Raw genomic sequence first — 18,357 nt, forward strand, 5'->3', positions numbered from 1 at the left:
CTACGACTGATAAAATGATTCCCTCCACCACCGGCTCCGGATGTGGGCTTTTTTTTAAAGTGGAAAATATAAATTGTATAAACATGGACACGAATCACTACAAATAAGGCCAAAGAGATGATAAATTCTATCCAGAAGTACAAATAAACAGATCAGGGGTCATTACTCAGTGCTGTGAGGCCGTGCTGCAAAGTCACATTCGTTGTAAGTGATAGCTGCTCCATTCTGTGCACGGATGCACAGCCCTGTGTTTCCAGTGCATGTACATAGAGGGGCAGTGAGGTCCGAAAAACAGAGCCCTACGCCAGTTATACACGACTGTCATCCTATGACTGCTCACATGTTTGTTTGTCCAAGCACGTGGTTCTTTGACTACTTGGGCCTAATTTCACTGCACGTCTAAACGATGCTATACAAGTAAACTGAATTGCAGTGGTTCTGGCCGAAATTACATTTCTGCACAATTAAATTGGTTTCCTCATCACGTTTACATGTAAGGAAATCCGTATCTGGAGGACCGGATGAACAAATGAATCACTAAAGTTTCATATTCATGAAATCTATCAATCCAGTGGCTACAACTAAATATTTTCAAATCAAATAATCTATTCCTTTTCTTGTTTAATTGTTTATTATTTCAAGGTCAGTCAGGCCATGTTGAAAAGTTCTGGCTATTCCAACCAAAACTCCCAAATCCAAGAATTTTATTCCTACTTTGGATTATTCTGTAACAAGACCTCTGTTTACAATAACAATATTCTTTTTTTTTTTACCTTTTCTTACAGCTATGACTAACATAACAAACAGCAGATCAATGTAAGGAACAGCAGAGACATTACCGTCCATAACTTCTGCAAACACTTTGGTAACTTAACAAAGGGAACTTTTATGTCTGAACTAACTTCATAACTGTGATTATGAGTGTGAGTGCACCAAAGAGCAACAGAGGACAGGCAGAGAATATTGATAAGGATATTACAGCTGATCAGCGGGGGCCACACAGGCTGGAGGGTTAATTACTGAGAGGGATGCTGGGAGACGAAGTTGACCGCAGAGGTTTAAACTCCTCTGGAGACAAACCTGCTGCGGCATGTCTTCAGGAAGAAGAGGAGGAAAAACAAAGCGAGGAAACAGACAGAAACTAAACGGTATCGACAGAACTGCTGGCTGTCTTGTTTTAACTCAGAGTCAGTGCCAGACAACCGAGGTTGGCTATCAGAGAACAAAACAGATGCTACATATTGAAACTGCTGACAGTTTTCTTTAAAACCTTTTTGCTTTTTATTGCAATGTTGCATTATATCCTTCTATTATCTGTAAATTTTCTTTTCTTAGTTTAAACCAAACAGTTTAATTGCTGTGTCATAAAAATGTTGGACCCCAGTCTCACAGGTGCACAGACTGGTTGGTGAGAATTCCCTAACCAGTTACAAGTGGTTGCAGAGAGGTATATGGTGCTGCTTCAAAACTCTCCTTGTGATTGCTTTATTTGTAGCATAGTCACGGTCACGGTCACTCCTAATTTGCATAGAAGATGCTGATGTGTCTGCAAACACTCTGCAAATTCTACTGAAGCTTGAAAAAGAGCAACACAAATGGGAAATGGTGAAATAAAAGTCATGTCTTAATTATGTTAATGATTAGTTATGTTAATGGGACCTCTTAGCCATTGTTAGACTGAGGTCACATCTTGTAATCGTGTGTTTCTCAATTTTATCTGTCTCTGTGTTTCTATTTACGTCTCTCGCTTGATGACTTTTTTGTTATTGTTTCCTGCCTTTATTTCCTCTTTTAACTTTCTGAAGAGAAATGACTCCTCACCCCTGGGCTCTGGGCTCGGTTTTGGTGACATCATCCTGCACTGCCACAGCAACATAGACTAATGGAACAAAATCAAATGCAGGTGACTGACAGCAGCTCAGGGGGCTCTTTGAACCTGGCCTCTGTTTGTCTTCCCCGGTGTCACAAAGACTTCAAGAATAAATAATTGATGATCATCATCATTATTAGTCAGGACTACAACTTGACTGCATTCATTAACAAGCAGGTAGAACCAAGTTGGAGCATGAAGTTTGGCGTGAACTATATCTCTGTATCTCCTTCCACAAATATAGTTATAAAGAATGTTAATAATACCAGTTCTTAGGTTAAAAAGTGGATTTACCAGTAATTCAGCGTCTTTTAAAACCATGTAGTCAACAGGTGGACGATCAGTTCTCTTTTAGATCACAAACTGCTTCATTTCAAAATTGCGCTTTACAATCTACTGCCTAGTTTTTTGATAAAACAGTCAGGATAGAGCGAATGGGAATGAAATACAGGAAGTAGAGGCCTTTACACACAAGTGTGTTGACAAAAATGACACAAAATTCCATACTTTTAGGATGTGAACCTGTACAAAGTATAGAAACATGAAAAATGTTGTGTTTTTACAAAAGATTCAAACCCAAAAATTGCACTAAAAAAGTCAGAAATTAGGATTATTTCCTTATTTCCACATTACTGTATATCACCCTGTGTGTTGAGTACTAGCGTGCATTTTCACAAATAAAATTCTGCAAATTTTTCCTGTGAAATTCGTGTTCGGTGTGAACGGCTGCATTAAGAATAGACGAGTCCAAAAAATATTTTGACTGAATTTCTGCATGAATTTAACATGTCTGGTGTGTGAAAGTGTCTCACAAAGAATTTTTATATTTCTGCATGAAGGGTCACAGTGATGCTTTCTCATGATTCCTGCCTGTTATTTTCATTATCACCTTTTATTTGGCTGTTGACCCTGTAGAATATAACAAAAATAATAATGTGCTTTCCATTTTAGATTAAAAAAAAAACAGGCATTTAGTTAAGAAATGCGCTAATTCCAGCTCACAAACATACATTCAAGCATTTGGGTTTTTTATATATTTGTGCAGACATCCTCACATACAAGCAAAGGCCTGCACTGCGGACAAATCGCATCAGCACATGCATGTTTGGGTCTTTTTGTTTCCTCTCTTTCAGAGCTAATTTAAACAATCGTGGTGAGAATCAGATGGAAATCTGTCCGTCCTGTGTTCCAGCTCTGAGGAGCGTCCAGCGTTGGCCGGTTTGGTGCTTTTGCCCTCCAGGACTCTCAGAAAGCTATGGATTGCTCCAGCAGCCAAGAAGCATTTTATTATTGTGATTATTATTGTAATGAAATTGTGTTTTACTTTGTATTTGACTTCCTTTTGTGAACTGAAATAAAGACAGGCTGAGAAATAGGCCCATTCATTTGAAACATTTCTTCTGGGAGGTAAGCTTATTCAGCACTGAAACCACCCTTAATTGGCACATTGGAGTGGAAAACAAAATCACCATTGTCTATCATACGCTATCTCTGTATATCTTACATCACTATCCTGGGAGAAAACTACTGAGCTTATTGTAACAGATTCCATAACAGAAAAAATGAAATACATCCATCTGAGTGCAGCAGAAAAAAGAAAAATGGCTGCAAAGTTATAAGGAAGCAACTAAAGTCTGAAAGGCAACAAGCGTGTGTGGGTCCATGCTGCGACTTAGTGATATTCATTGTTGCTGATGACGGCAGCACCTTGGAAATGAAACTAAGCTGAGCTGAAGCGTTATCTGTGATGTTTTTTTTTTTCATTTGCAGCCCAACAAATATGAACGTGATGACACGACATGTTATGTAAACCCTCATATTTAATTTGCTAATTTATTTGACTGCAGTTGTTTGAACTTGTAAATCTGAAGTCATCAAGGTCTTTATTACAAACACCTGTACACCTGTTTAGTCATGCAAATCTCCAATCAGCCAATCGTGTAGCAGCTGCACGGCATAAAAGCGAGACGCTAAAACTTGAGAGTTGCTCGTCTAACGTCAGGCTGAGGGTTTCGCTGTTTAACAATTTCTGAGCCCGTTAATCTCGCAGTATGTTCTGTGAGTTTGCTGACAGTGCTGGAAAAAACAAAAGGCGTCTGGTGAGTGGCAGTTCTACAAACGAAAGCGCCTCTTTGACGAGAGAGGTCAGAGGAGTATGGGTTGGAGCTGACAGCAAGGCTACAGCAGCTCAGATAACCGCTCTTTATGGCTGCACTGGGCAGAAAAGCAACTAAGACCCACAACATGTCAAAGTTTGAGGCAGATGGGCCGCAACAGCAGAAGACCATGTCAGGGCTCTCTCCTGTCAGGAGATGCAGTAGGTGCAGGCTCGCCCAGACTGGACAGTTGACTGGACCCCCCAAAAAAGAAAAAGAAACCGTTACCTGGTTATCATCTTTATGCAGCTGGCAGACTCACAACTTGGTGTCAACAGCGTGAAGCCACGGAACCTGTGCACACAGTCCTGTTGCCGGTGCACTTGTGTTGGTTGTTTTTAATACCAGTCAGTCACGAGTGTAGTTTCTGAGATGTTTACCGTCGTCTAATGACAGCTTTAACGTGATTACTGATGTCACTGAACTCCCTGGGTACCAGATCTGATCAGTGTAGCAGTGACGCGGTGATTCATGTTAACACGGAGGAGAATCTCACCAAACACCCCAAATCCAAGATCAGTGACGATGATGACGTTGCCACTTTGTATCACTTTTTTTCTTCCTTTTTTAAAAAAAAAAAACTTATGTTTTTGACATCCATCATGATTCATGCTATTCCCACAGTTTATATTCAGAAGGTGAAATGACAGCAATCAGCAAAAACAGGGCTCCCTGGAGAGATTTAACTGTCAAACAATGCACGCTGAGAAGTCTGATATGAATTTATGTGAAACCTCGATCATACAGCACAAACAAAAACAACCTAAAACTGTATACAGCATTTTTAATTAACTCGTATTCAATTCAATTGTATTAATACAGCATCAGCAGTCACCTCAAGGTGCTTTGTATTGTTGGTTAAAGACTCTACACTAATACATACAGAGAAGAACCCAGCAATCATATGACCCCCTATGAGTAAGCACTTTGGCGACAGTGGGAAGGAAAAACTCCCTTTGAACAGGAAGAAACCGGCCATCTGCTGCGACCAGTCAGGGTGAGAGAAGGAAGACAGGATAAAAGACATGGTCTAGCTGTATTATTAGGTTATGTTTGGAAAAGGTATTCAGCTCGTTTCTGTTATTACGTCTTACACCGAGCAGCACATCCAGGTCCAGTTTAACACAACTACCAATCTTTCTGTGTTAGCGTGTGTTTTAGATTTTGAAGATGAAGGCAAAAAAAAAGAAAATCACAAATATTCCAAAGTAAAGTCAGGCTTTGATCGTTAATCAGAAGACGTTATCTCAGACACGGCAAAGTCGATTTATATCGTGGCCACTTTGATCGGAAGTGGGCTGGACCAATGAAACTCCGTGATAAATGTGGAAGTTCATTGCACAGACTGTCCTGTCATTATGAAATATAAATTTTCTATTGTTGTCTCTTTTTTTAAAATCTAGTGTAGAAACAGACATTTCTGTAGCAGATAAAAGTTATGTTATGAAGATACAGTTAAAATGTCCAAATCTATTCACTCCTTCCAGTACAGTTGGTCCTATTGGAGTCTTTGTTGGGCTAATTCTGGTTCCTGGCCCTTATGTTCAATATCCCTGTGTTAGACCATATTTTGCAGATTGAGTGTTTTAGGCAAATATTGCTACAAGAACCCATAATCCCCCAAATGCAAGTGAGTGTGTTAATATTTCACTGTATAACCTGAATCCAGATGCACCAAAGGAAATCTGGGGGAGGGTAATGAGCAGCCCATCACTACGTCCACTGCAGCGATGTTAAATAAAGGCTCCATAGATCCTAGCACATGAGCTATCCTCAACTCTGCTCACCAACCCTCCAATTTCTCTGATCTTAATGTCTCTGTAATTAACCAAAAGTGCAAACTGCTATTTACAGAGACCTTGATTAGCCAGGCAGCAAAGTGGCTACAGTAAATATAGCTCATAAAAGTCAAGCAACATGGAAAATCAACCCTTGTGCAAACAGTTATTAATTTTCAGAACGCCCCAAATAGTTAATAGAGCTCGTCAGGGAGTTCAACAACTGGTCAACAATCCAATAATATTACAGAACATGTTCATCCTGCAGATGGGACTTTGGCTCGCCATAATAAAACAATACATGCATCAACTTATTGGACAGGTTATTCACCCAATTACTGTCGCGTGCCTCTAATATTTCCATTCCAGAAGCATACAGCAAATATAGCTCTCTGTCGCTATACCCACAAACAGCCAATGGCAGCTACACCATCAGTGTACAATCCAGCTTCATTCCACTCCACACAGGAACACCCACAGGAGAGTGAACGCTTTTCATTGAAAACTGTGTTGTTTGATCATTTTGTATTTTATTGGTCATTTTTGTATCTGCAGGTACTTTTTGTCCCTTTGTAGTAGCTGCGTGTGTGTGTGTGTGTGTGTGTGTATCTATTGTTATTTGTGTGTCATTTGTCTGTTTGCAAACTTTTCATGTGTGTTTTTGTATCCTTCTTGTTCTTTTCTGTAAAGTTGTGATCCTCTCTGTGGTGTTTTGTTAGAAATCTGTCAAAGTGGACAGGGTACACTTTGGTTGAGTCCAGTATTTCAATGAATCAGCTGTGTTATTTATGAACTTTAAATAATATTAACATTTCACAATACAAGTACATACATGCACATAATATTTACTAAATCCAGCAGTCCAGCTATTTTAGATTAGCCATTCTTCAGTAATCCATTCTGCATTATTAGTATGTTTACTTTTCCCCTTCTTTAATATCGCGTCTAATTGACTTTTTATGCAAAACTTGCATCAGTAATTCTACACAGTGCAATTTTAAAGGTATATGTAATTCTGCACCACTTACAGTCCAGAGATGCCAGAGTAATCAGAATAAATGAGCATTTCACAGACGATACTGCAAAACATGACAGTAACTCGCAGCTTTTCTCCGGGGAAAATGATTAATTAAAAGAAAATTATTTAAAAAAAAAAAAAGATTCATTGTAATTTTGGGTCCTCTGCGTGAGAAAAAAGAAAGAGTTCTTTTGTGTTTTGCGGTAACGGCCTTCCTCATACATGCACGTTAAAGACTGTTTTCACTGCTTCGGGATTAGCTCGTAAACAGATGCACAAAAACTGAGGCATATGCAAAATCATAATCCATATGTGCCCTGTGTAATATCAGTGTTCAGTAAGCTGCTTTGGATAACTGCTTCCCCTCCACCACATGCTGCGCCGGGTTCACGGGCTCTATCGGGCGTTACGTCCAATAAATAAGCTTTCTATAGATTTTTCACTACGGGCTCCATTTTGTTGCCTTTCCCGTGCTGCCTCTGCTGCACGGCGGCCGGGAAGCAGAGCCTCCGCTCGCTCTCATCTTCTCACGTGCCACTTGCCGACTGTAGGTGGCGCTCAGAGCGCGAGAGACGGCAGCTTTCCTCCTCTGTGGCCGGACGGAGCCGAGCGAGAGAGGGAGAAGGAAGAGAGACCCCTGGATATAATTAAAGAGCGAGAGAGAGAGAGAGAGACGCGAGAAAACAGAAAGAGGCAGAAACATTAATTTACCGTATGTGCGTGTGAAAATGCAAAGACGTGTATGCGAGGGTCACAGCGTGTGCGCACTTTGGTCTGTCATCTCGGGTGCGCGCAGGCTCGGACCTATGGCCGAGACACGACACCTCATGAAGATACATCAAATATAAAATCAGGTGTATTCACATAGAATACGGGGGTGACGGCAGCGGGGAAGTCGCCAAATGTTTGATTTGAAGAGAGAAAAAATGTTGGGAAATCCACGAAGTTGTTGGGGTGGATGCTCGCTCCGCCCCCGCCCCCTCTGGTGTAGTGTATAGAGTGTATGGGTGAGGGAGGGGGAGGATGGGGAAGAGAGTGAGATAGAGACCAGGAGGGAGAGAGAGAGAGAGAGAGAGAAGCGCGAGCGCACTCGTTTGGATTCACTCCACTTTCTCAGCACTCACGGTGCAGTTGCGCGACCTGCTCCGTGCTGGACCGGGAAGGCGGACAGAGTTTGAGGCGGCTGAGCGGTGACCGCGCGTCTGAGTGGGAACTACCTGGAGACCCGCTGCTGACAGCTCCCGGACCTTGTGTTTGTTGCTCAGGTCGTTTTTTTAAAAAACAAAAAATAACAAAACAAAAAAAACACTGCTGCCCTGTCCCATTGCTCCGTCCACCTCCACCCCAACATCTCCCCACGCGTGCCACCAGCGGAGGATGCTGCTGCTGCCGCTGTCCGTAGAGCCCGGGCGACGGTAACGTTTCTGCGGAGTAACTGAGTGACCCAACTCCTCCCCACCCCTCCTCGCCCGGACGGGTCTGCCCCCCCCTCCTCCTCCCCGGCTGGACTCCAGCTCCAGCCGCTCCTCCGGTGAGAGGAAGGACTGTCGGGCTGACGCGCAGCGCTGATCACGACACTCAGAGTGGACAGAGATTTGAGAGAAATTGGAGTAATCACCACCCCTGGCTGTCTGACTGGATTGTTTGGTTTATTTAGAGATTTGATTTTCGGGATTCTTATTTTTCTTTTTTTTCCCCGGGAGGTCTGGAGCGGCTCCGTCTTGGTACCGAGGAGGAGCGGAGCCTGTAGCCAGGCTGGAGCGCTCAGAGCCGGGGAACCGCGCAGCTCTTACCCGGTCCAGGTAGGAACTTCTCTGCACATACATACGCGATCCATACACATAATCTTATTCTTCTATCTGCACATAACTACATTCATGCTAAATATTTCAAATATTTTGACTCGAGCTCCTGTCGGACTGCAGGAGACGTTTTACGCACGAGAATAGCCCGAAACACATTCACTTTGTATTCAGTTTCGCTTGGATGAGCACTTGTGCCTTAATTAAAAAAAAACACATATTCGATGGAGGTTGAATCTCTGAAGGCACACGGGCGTTTGTGTCGAGCAGGAGCTCTTTTTAAAACACTTGTTGGTAAAAATAAATAAATAAAAATAAATAAATCCATTTAGCGCGACTGGACCTTCATATTCTCTGCCTAATCTCCTCTGATGTTTTTTTTTTTTTTTTTTTTACCAGTGTTACACTACAGTGCTATTGATCCGTATCGATCCCCTCCCCGCTCAGCATTACCTCCGTGACTGTTAGTAATAAAATGCGCGTTCCTGTGGGTCACTTTGGGTTGATAAACCTTTCGGAACCTGGAACTAACCCCACGGTAATCCTGCTAATGCATTCCGGGAGGAGAGTACAGTAGGGCAGAGTGTGCGCGCGGGTCCCTGTAGTGCATATAGGAGCATCATCATAAACTCAGTGGGGCTTCATTTAAGCTCGATCTGTAGGAGTTGTACGGGACGCTCGGTGTTCAGAGAATGTGAAAAGGCAGTGTATTTATCATCTGAGGTTTGCCTTGGAATATAAGAGCTAATCTGCCTTTGGGGACTCTTGGCAACAAAACAGTCTATTCATCCACGGCTGCTAATAAACGAGACGCGCAGACGTGGGGGCATACATCATTCTCCATATCTGATCCTCTGCGGCACCTGAGGCCGCTTTGAGCACCTGTAGCATCAAATTAAACTCCCTTTTCCTCCGTCCTTAACACCCTCTTTTAATGAGCTTGTTTTCTGGAGCGTACGTGCCGTTAACATGGTGTGAAGGCAAATAAAGGCACAAGAGTATCAGTGTAAACTATCAAAGGTGGACAGGAGGGCAGCTGATGATGAATATCCACCGCGTCACCGCTTGGGAATCTAGTCAGTCCGGTCCCACCAGTCTCCGGCTTTCCGGTTCTCCTCCTTCCTTCTGTTCCATGTGTGCGTACATGTATGTGCGCGTGCGTGCGCGTGTGTGTACTAGAAAGGGGGAGAGAGAGAGACCTGCTCCACATGAAGGAGGGAGGGAGCGAGAGAGAAAGAGAAAGGGGGGAGTGTATTTACATGCAAACTGCATCTGCCTCTCTGATACTGAGCTAAGTACTGGTGGTTTTCAAACACATGTTTCCAGAGACACTTCCGTGGGAATCTGCCATGTTTTCTCTTCCTACACACTTGACCTTTGACCCTATTCCCCACTACCCCACTGTCATCTCGCTCCCATAATTTCCTGTGAAACTCGTGATGTGAAATCATCCAGCTGCATTAGAAGCTTCATGTGTCTCACCCAGTAAGGCGAGACTGTCGTAATCACATTTGGCCTTAAGGTAGATGTTGCACAGTAGAGCAGGTCCAGTGTACTTCCTGGAACAACTGGATAATCCACTTGAACAGTGGTGTTATTTAATAAATGACTAAAAGCATATTAATGAATTAATGTAGCCGCGTTGCTGCGTTCTGCTGTTGGACAAACATAAAAAGCCTCCGAGGGTGAGATTGTGGTTTTATGGTCGAGCTGGAGGCTTCCCCCCTGTGCATTCTGCCACTGTTAAGCATAGATCCAGGTTTATTGTGCAGCAGGAGCGACTGAATTGGAGATATTCTCCCTGAGGTTTGCGGCCGGTTTCGATGGCAAGCCTGCTGTCACTCAGCTTATGCCATCCGCCACTTTGAGGGTGAGGTCTGAGGTTTGATTCCCATCTTTAGGATTCTTCTCTTGCCTCCTCTAATTCAGGGTGATCAGATAAAACGGTGACAAACGTCACAGTCCTCCGTGGCTCTGCAGCGTGGGGAATTAGTCATTGGGGGGAGAAAGGGGATGGAGAAAAATGAGACAAGTGGGAGGAGGGAGGTCGCACAGAGTCCGTTCTGCACATTTCTGCGTAAAAATTGGAGATCTGAGCGAGTCGCATTGTTAATGCCCGTCATTAAAATAGGAGGAAGTAGAGTTGAAATGGGTTTGGTGTGTGAAATGGACACACACACATGCATTTACATCACTGCACTGCAGGAAAAGAGACATCCACCCTTCTGATTTCAGAGTTTTCACAGACAGTTTCCCTTCTAATTTAAGTTTAGGTGTGACAACGAGCGCGCAAATGAGAGAGGAAACCAAAAACTCGCATTAACACGCGGAAGAAAAAAGGAGAAATGGATGCTTCGTCACGTCTTTCCTGTGACACGGCTGGTTACTTGACTAATCCATTGTTTCTTCTTTTATGGTGTCTGGGTATGGCTCATGAGCTCTTAGTCACAACTTGGAAATAGCAATAAAATCTTTGGCATCTCAGTGAAATTCACAAACAGGCTAGAAAAGTTTGACTGGCAGTAACATTTTCCAGTTAGATGATCCTTCGGTTAGTTTGGGAGGAAGAAAACCCTGAACAGGTCGCTCAGAGATGTGGTTGTACAACAGCCATCACATATTTTTCCATAGATTTCTGTCCGAGATGAAAACATGAATCATTTGAAATAAAACAAAAACTTCAGCTGTGGGGGCGAAATGTGTTCTAAGAATAGTTTCCTTCTCTTTAGATGAATCTACTTCTGTTCGGGTTATAAATGCACATTCATGCTTCATTTTGAGTCTGTTAGGATGACGGGCTCCGGTTGGCTTTTGTGGTTTGTTGTTTTGTTTTTCTGAGATCAGATGTGTCCCCTCTTCCCACTGAAACCCTTACAGCTCGCGGAGCACACTGAACACGTCGCAGAGGTTTATATCTGCTTGGTAGCTACACTCTTGCTCTTCTGTAATAAGGCAAGGAGTCACGGGGGAACTCAGGGCACGGTGCTGTTGCAGCACGTCGGTGATATTGTGGACACTGTGACCTGATGAAAAAAACTTTCACCCACATTCTCCTATGCGAGGTTGGGTTTTTTTCCCCCTCTTTCTAGTGGCAAATATGTCATAAATCAACTAAAGGTGGTTGAAGGCTCGGCTTGAATTTTGCCGTGAACTGCAATGTCATCATCATTCTTATATTTTATTAAAAAGGAGCAATGGTAGAACTCCTCCTGAGGGAATCATAAACACACCCAATGTTAATTTCATGTAAATCAGTCCGGCTGACATGGAGATGCTTTACAGCCTGGCAGATGGAAGGTTGTCGTCGTTTCCTGTCATAAATGAGACTAAAAGCACCGATATGGAATGATATAGCCGTATTGATTTCTCTCTCTCTCGCTCTCTCTGTCGGTTAATAGAGGCGATCATTAAAGTGAGTTAAATGTTAAAAAACTCGCTGCGTGTTCTCACTCTGAGCAGCAGGCGTCATTTCAGGCTGCGTCTCTGCGTGTTCACATAATGCAGCCGTGCGGTGATGGTCGATAAACTGTCACAGGTGCTCGAGGCGTCGTCTTCAGATTTCTTTTGTGCGAGCATTTTACAGTGACGCTAAGCAGAGAGAGAAGTATTGAATGCTGCTTTTAGAAGGTGGAAGCAGAAGACACTTGTCACATTTTCTTGATAAATGACTAAAGTGATTTAATCAGTTCGTGGTTGATTAACACTAATCTGTTAAACTTGCACAGAGCCTCTTTAAGCTTCGCCAGCCATCGAGTGCAGAGAAGAATTAAACGTATGTATCAATGGGGCTGGCCCGATTACCATTTACTGGGCTCAGGAGGTTCAGGGGTAATTGACGGCAACTATTCAAACCCTTGGTTGGAGGACTGGGGCGGACTGGGGCGAACTGGGTGCGCTGATCGGCACCAGCAAAGACACGCGTCTTTCGGCTTTATTAAACACAAAAGCAACACTGATTTCCTCCATATTTACACATAACTAGGTTTGTTTGTCTTTATTTTCCCCCAACGCAATGTGTGCCTCTGGATGATCAACAAACCAAGAGAACAGCACTGAGCATGTGCAGAGTGCTGAGTGGCACTGATAATGACTGAACAGTGTAGAACAGGTATACCTGTATCCAGAGCGCTCAGGTGATATATGATCTGTCTCTGCAGTTTTAAAGAACGGTTCAAATCAAGTCTTTTCAGGAGAGACATATACACTGTAAAATGCAGTATATACTGAAACAGGAACTTCAGTGTCACCACATTCTCGATGACACCAGATTAAAGCACGTTTAACGTTCTGCAACACATTCGGCATCCAAGAGTAAGAAAGCATCGTTATCCCAGAGCTCTAAAAACCCAGGGCACCTCGTAGATAATCCGCGAGAGCCGTTTACCGCGGGTGGTCAGCGATGTCCAAATCATAAAGATTGCAACGGTGAGTCAGAGACTTGGAATATGTAACGAAACATAGAGATGCATGGACCGCTGAATCAAAGCTCTGCTAAAGTGAGGAGGCGGCGTGCATAAAGCACACATGATGTGTGCTGAAAAGGTGTTCTTTGAATGCCAACATAACATTTGTTCAATAAATCAGAAACACCCGATGGAAAACGAGCATCAGATCCAATCCAAGGCAAGGTCCCCAGCACAAACACACAATGTTGCATTTAGTCATTCAAGAACTAAATGCGTAATTGTAGAGGCTTTAACAAGATTTCTTCTTTTTTTTTTACAGCAGTAACTGTAAAAGCTTCCCCTCACACCTTTGGCCACACCCTTTTTATACCAAGAGTCATTGGAGCCTTTAAAAAATAATCTGAGTTTAGATTAGAAAAAAAACCCCTCAAGAATCCAGCAGGGTGGGCTGGAAAGAAGTGAAAGCAGCTCACTGATGTTATATAAGCATGTCAGTCCGTGTTATCTGGTGCTTATAAAGCAGTGGTAGTTTATTGTTATTATCTCCTCCTGCCGCAGTCTGACATTCATGTGGAATAAATATGTTGCCGTGGATTTAAAACCGCATTCAGATGATGCCCGATCTTTACTTCATACCAGCCTGCTGTTCATCCACCATCCGCTCCCATAATCCCCTTCTGCTGCTGCTCCCAGAGGATCACTGTGTGTGTGTGTGGATCAGAGGTTGGCACATCCTGTCAGTAGAAGGTCAAACGTTTGATCCCTGAACCAGCCAGTCGTGCCACAGTGCCTCAGACCAGGAGTTTCGGGATGAAAATTGCGCAACAGGAAGAAGAAGCAAGCATACAGAAACCAGCCGTGAGCGTGATGAAATCAGTGACTAAATGCACATAAATCCAAATTTTCCCGTCTGACAGTAACATGATGATCATGTGACGTAGCTCGAGTTACACGGCATGTTTGTGACTCATAGCGTAGTCACGTTGTTTTCATTTTTAACCCCGAACACCTGATAAGTTACAAGGCTGTGTGCACAAGGTGTGGACACACCGATGATAAACCACATTGCACAGCTCCTGCTGCCCGTGAGGAGAGGTGTAGAGGCATCATAGACCCGAAAACATTTTATCATAACTGGATTATTTTAAGAGCTTCTTCTCGTATTTGTTAAATTGTTGTTTACTGTTCACACAGTTCAGTGAACAAAAGGCTTCCGAGCTTTAGCTGCTTTTGTTATAAAAGTCCTGCCCCCGTACTGCATTTTGACGAACGTGTGCTTTGGTCAGGAAATGACTTTCTTTAAAAAAAAAAAAAAAAAAAAAAGGAAGGAAGGAAGAAAGAAATCACGCAAGGCAACAAGCGGGGGATGCCTCCAAATCAATGCAGTTACTTAACTTGCATAAATAAGTTTAAGCTCCGTCTTCTCCGGCTTTCATTCGCAGCTCTGAGGGCAAATGACTGGAGCCTCGTTTGGCACTAAATTAAATGTAAATATTGTGCCCAGATTTTTTTTATTGAATCAAGAAGCACTTCTGAGTCAAACTGCAGGACTTCCAAATATTTACAGCGCCCAGCAAATTCACACTGAACATATCCAGGTGGTGTCGGGAGGCAGAAAGAACCTGGCAACCCCTGATTGTTGCATTTCAAAAGGGAGGATGTGTGCCTGCGTGCGCGGTAATCTGGATCAAACAATGGTAGTGAATGGAGTCATTAGAGTAATCCCCATTGTGTTGGAAGGCAGGGGGACCACACACACACACACACACACACACACACATACACACACACACACTCTGGACTGTCCAGAGAGCTCCCGTCAACCACGCACATCCTACCCATCTGAGATCTGAAAACATCAAAGGAGCTTTTGATTTTCTGTGTTTGTGTGTGATGTTTAATTCAGGCCTGCTCTGGTATGCGTGAACCTGAAGAGCTGAACATTCAGGTTACTGCATTTTGTGTAGGGAACACTCACCTGTGTGCACGCCCAGGTACAGCGGTGCGCACCTGCACGGAAACTTTTGCGAACTGGTTTCCAGTTTGGCCGCTGGCCATCAGCTCCATGCTGCCATTTTTGTGGTTTGTAATTGGTCTGATGGACTTCGTGTGTAATTACACAACACATTACCGCAATTAAAAATGATACCAGGGATAATTGCGCCTTTTATGTAACACAAAGGACTTTATGTTTCTGTCACAGTCACGCAGCTTCTCTTTAGATGGATCTCTTTAAGAAAACCAGTTCAGTAATGACTTGACTGAAATACTGTGCAGCAGCAGAGGGATACCAGCGTATCGCACAGGGCTAGAAATCGTTTAAGTTTATACACACTTATAGTTTTGCATATACAGTGTTAGAGGTGCCGCAGTTCATTGATAAGTGGTTCAATCAGTTAGGCAGTATCCTGTTTGTTTTTTTGTAATCGTTTAACTTCAGGCTACTGTGATGACGTTTCAAAAATTTGACTGAACAAAGGTATTCAAGTCACCTGGGGCTATCTTCACGCTCGGCTGTGTCTGCCAGTAGTTTACAAATAATTTGTGTTAAATTATCAAGATTAAAACGTTCAGGATTATGATTGTTGTGTTGATCGACAGTCACAGTCAAGTGTTGGACATATTAGCAGTGCAACACAAGTCCAAATACTGTGGTGTAACAAGTCAGTCGTAATTCTTTGTGTGACCCGCAGAAAAGTGGAATCAAAGAAACAGGGATGAGGAGTCATAATCAGACTTCCCTTTGATGCCCTTTTTTCTAGATGCTACATTTCAATCGCAGCTGAAAAGGGTGGATTATGAATCCGTGTGTGAAAAGTGGCATGTTAAGGAATAAACGTGGAACAATGACAACTGAGGTGCAAGAATGTTGTGTTCTTTAAGGTTTTCGTGACATTTCGTCATTCCTTGATGCGTCTGCAGTCAGTGGGACATGTGTAGAGGTACCAGGGCTGTTTGTTATGGAGATACATGCAGTATGATGTGGAAGGACAGGCAGAGAGGCAGGATGGTTGGAAAATGCCATTCTTTAGATACGCCCACTCGTGCACTGGGAGCTCATCCCTGCAGATGCACCAGGGAGCACAGACAAGCTGAACAGCTCAAGTCACAGGATCTTTAAAGTTTAACCGGCTCTGCAGAACAGCGCTAAGGTCAGTAGTCCAATTTGTGTGCTAGAAGTTGTGTCTGCAGTTCAGTGTGTTCTTGTGCAGTCGTGTTTGTTTTTATATATTTTGCTAGCCACCTTTTTACTCTGTTCTATTTTATTTCTTTTATTTTTCATCCATGAAAACTAATGAACAGATTTGTTTTATGGTGTTTGTTGGATTTATGGGATTTCTGCATCAGTGATCTGCATGCTGTCTGGATTTGTCTGATATTTAATTAACAGGATTAGCAAAAACTGGAAATTTCATCTGGTTTTTCCATCTCTTAACCCATCCGTGGATGGTTTTCAAAATAGATTTCTTTTAAAGCAAATGACAAAAAACATTTTTTTTAAATTCTGTGATCATTTTTTGTTACATTTTCTGAAATTACATAAAATATGTTGCAGTCTTGTGTTTGGAACAGTGACTGTCATTGATTTAAATTCATTTAACCACAGAAACCAGTCAAGAATTTCCCTTGGCAAACACTGAAGTAGTGTTTAAATTCTAGTTTGATTTTCCTCACAATGGATTTATGATTCTAATTATCTGTCCTGATTTTATCCAGCGACCCGTTTCTGTACGCAGAATTTCGAAAGTGTTACATCAGTTTTTAAAGGTTTTAAACATTTGAGAAGTACTCGGATATTTAAGTAAGTACTCAAAGAAGAAAGTCAAGTCATAATTTAAAGGTATTCTTATAACTCTAAATCAAATGAATCGTATAATAAGTGATATTACTTAATAGTCTGCACATTCACTAAAGCTTTCAAAGAGTAAGAAGCGTGTTTGTCTTGAAGCATTTCACTCCGACTGGAGTCAGTTAGCCGATCTGTTCTGTCAACTTTCAGGAGGAAATACGTTTTACTTTTTTGCTTTCAAACTGCTACTTAAATAAAACACGATTTTTCATCCGAGACGTTACTGCATTTTATCGACTTAATAAACCGCAGTGAAAATACTATGTTTAGACTGAGTTTATGGCTCAGCTGCAGCTGCGTTTGAACTTACAATTTTACGACACACTTGTAATTGTTTTATGTGCATATTGGAGATATTTGTACCAAGTTTGGCATGAGAGCACCCGGGGGCGAGGCGTAGAGAGGGGGCAAAAACCATAATGTGGCATTTACAGGGGTGGTAATTTAATGCAGCTGTGACTCCACGGGGATGCAGGTGGGACATTAACATGGAGACACACTCTGAATATTAACACTAAACACACACACACACATACACTCACAGGAGGTGGTCCGAGGGCCTTTAAGCTGCTTTGTAATGTATAGATGAGTGCTGTTGTCTGGACACGCCCCCCCCCTCTCGCTCCCTCTGAGTACTTTATTGTGAGTCTTTGTCTCTCGCCTCTTCCAGCGGCAAACACGGCGGCAGCGAGCCTTACACATGGAAATGTTACTGTCCTTAGTCTTTGTCTAATGTCTTTGTAATGTAACACACACAAGTGGCTCCAGCAGCTGAACTGGCTGTCCCGCTTTCTACACAAACATGCAAACACACGCACGCACACACACTGCTTAGTGAGAAAGCTCGAGACTGTGGGAAAGAAGACGAGCGGGGCGATCTCTGGCTCACTCGTCCCCCGAGGAAGGCGCACACAAACTCACAAAAATGCGCACTACATGTGAACAAACATGCGAACACGGAATCCATGCACTTTGAACTTTTCACATTTTGACCGTGAAGATTTTTTTAGCATCAAATTTTTCTCACGACTTTTTTTTTTTTTAACCCCCCACGATCTGTGGAAACAACTGCACCAACAGAATCCCCTGATCTCACCTGAGGCCTTAAGTGGCAAGCGTGCAGAAACCAAACGCACCTACGTGATTTGTTTGTGCTGAAAAAGCGAATAAAGCAAATGTTCTGATTCCATTTCTATTTTTATCACGAGGCGTTAAAGCAGCGCTCGCGTTCAGGTACCATGAGCTGTGCTGAAAAATGTTTTCAGCTGCTACTTTCTAAATGAAAATGTTTGCCCCAGAGGGGATATTGGCACTGTGATTCAGCGTGTTGCAGTTTACATTACAAGCGTTTCGTGAACTTTGCACACGTGCAAACTTTTATCTGCAATTTTTCATGAATTGAAAATCCAAATTGAATCTATAGAAACAAAGATGTTTTCAATAAAACTGCTTTCTGTGTTCTCGGGTAATGTCTCGT

The 18,357-nt window shown here is 42.7% G+C and overlaps 1 protein-coding gene across 10 annotated transcripts in view; it reads left to right on the plus strand.

Annotated features, from left to right (window-relative positions):
• Nucleotides 1-7,899: 7,899 nt before the first annotated feature.
• The window catches only part of LOC146523865 (protocadherin-1-like), a 219,002-nt gene continuing 208,544 nt past the window's right edge, over nucleotides 7,900-18,357 (plus strand). For 4 of the 10 annotated variants that reach the window (XR_014876173.1, XR_014876174.1, XR_014876176.1 and 1 more), the window contains exon 1: nucleotides 7,902-8,624. The gene's annotated coding sequence lies outside the window, so the exon portion shown is untranslated. Of the gene's footprint in view, nucleotides 8,625-18,357 lie in introns of all 10 variants that reach the window. The other 6 variants (XR_014876186.1, XR_014876184.1, XR_014876183.1 and 3 more) reach the window with 3 other exon arrangements.

Source organism: Neolamprologus multifasciatus, chromosome 2 (genome assembly GCF_963576455.1).
Source record: "Neolamprologus multifasciatus chromosome 2, fNeoMul1.2, whole genome shotgun sequence".
In the NCBI taxonomy this organism is placed as follows: domain Eukaryota; kingdom Metazoa; phylum Chordata; class Actinopteri; order Cichliformes; family Cichlidae; genus Neolamprologus; species Neolamprologus multifasciatus.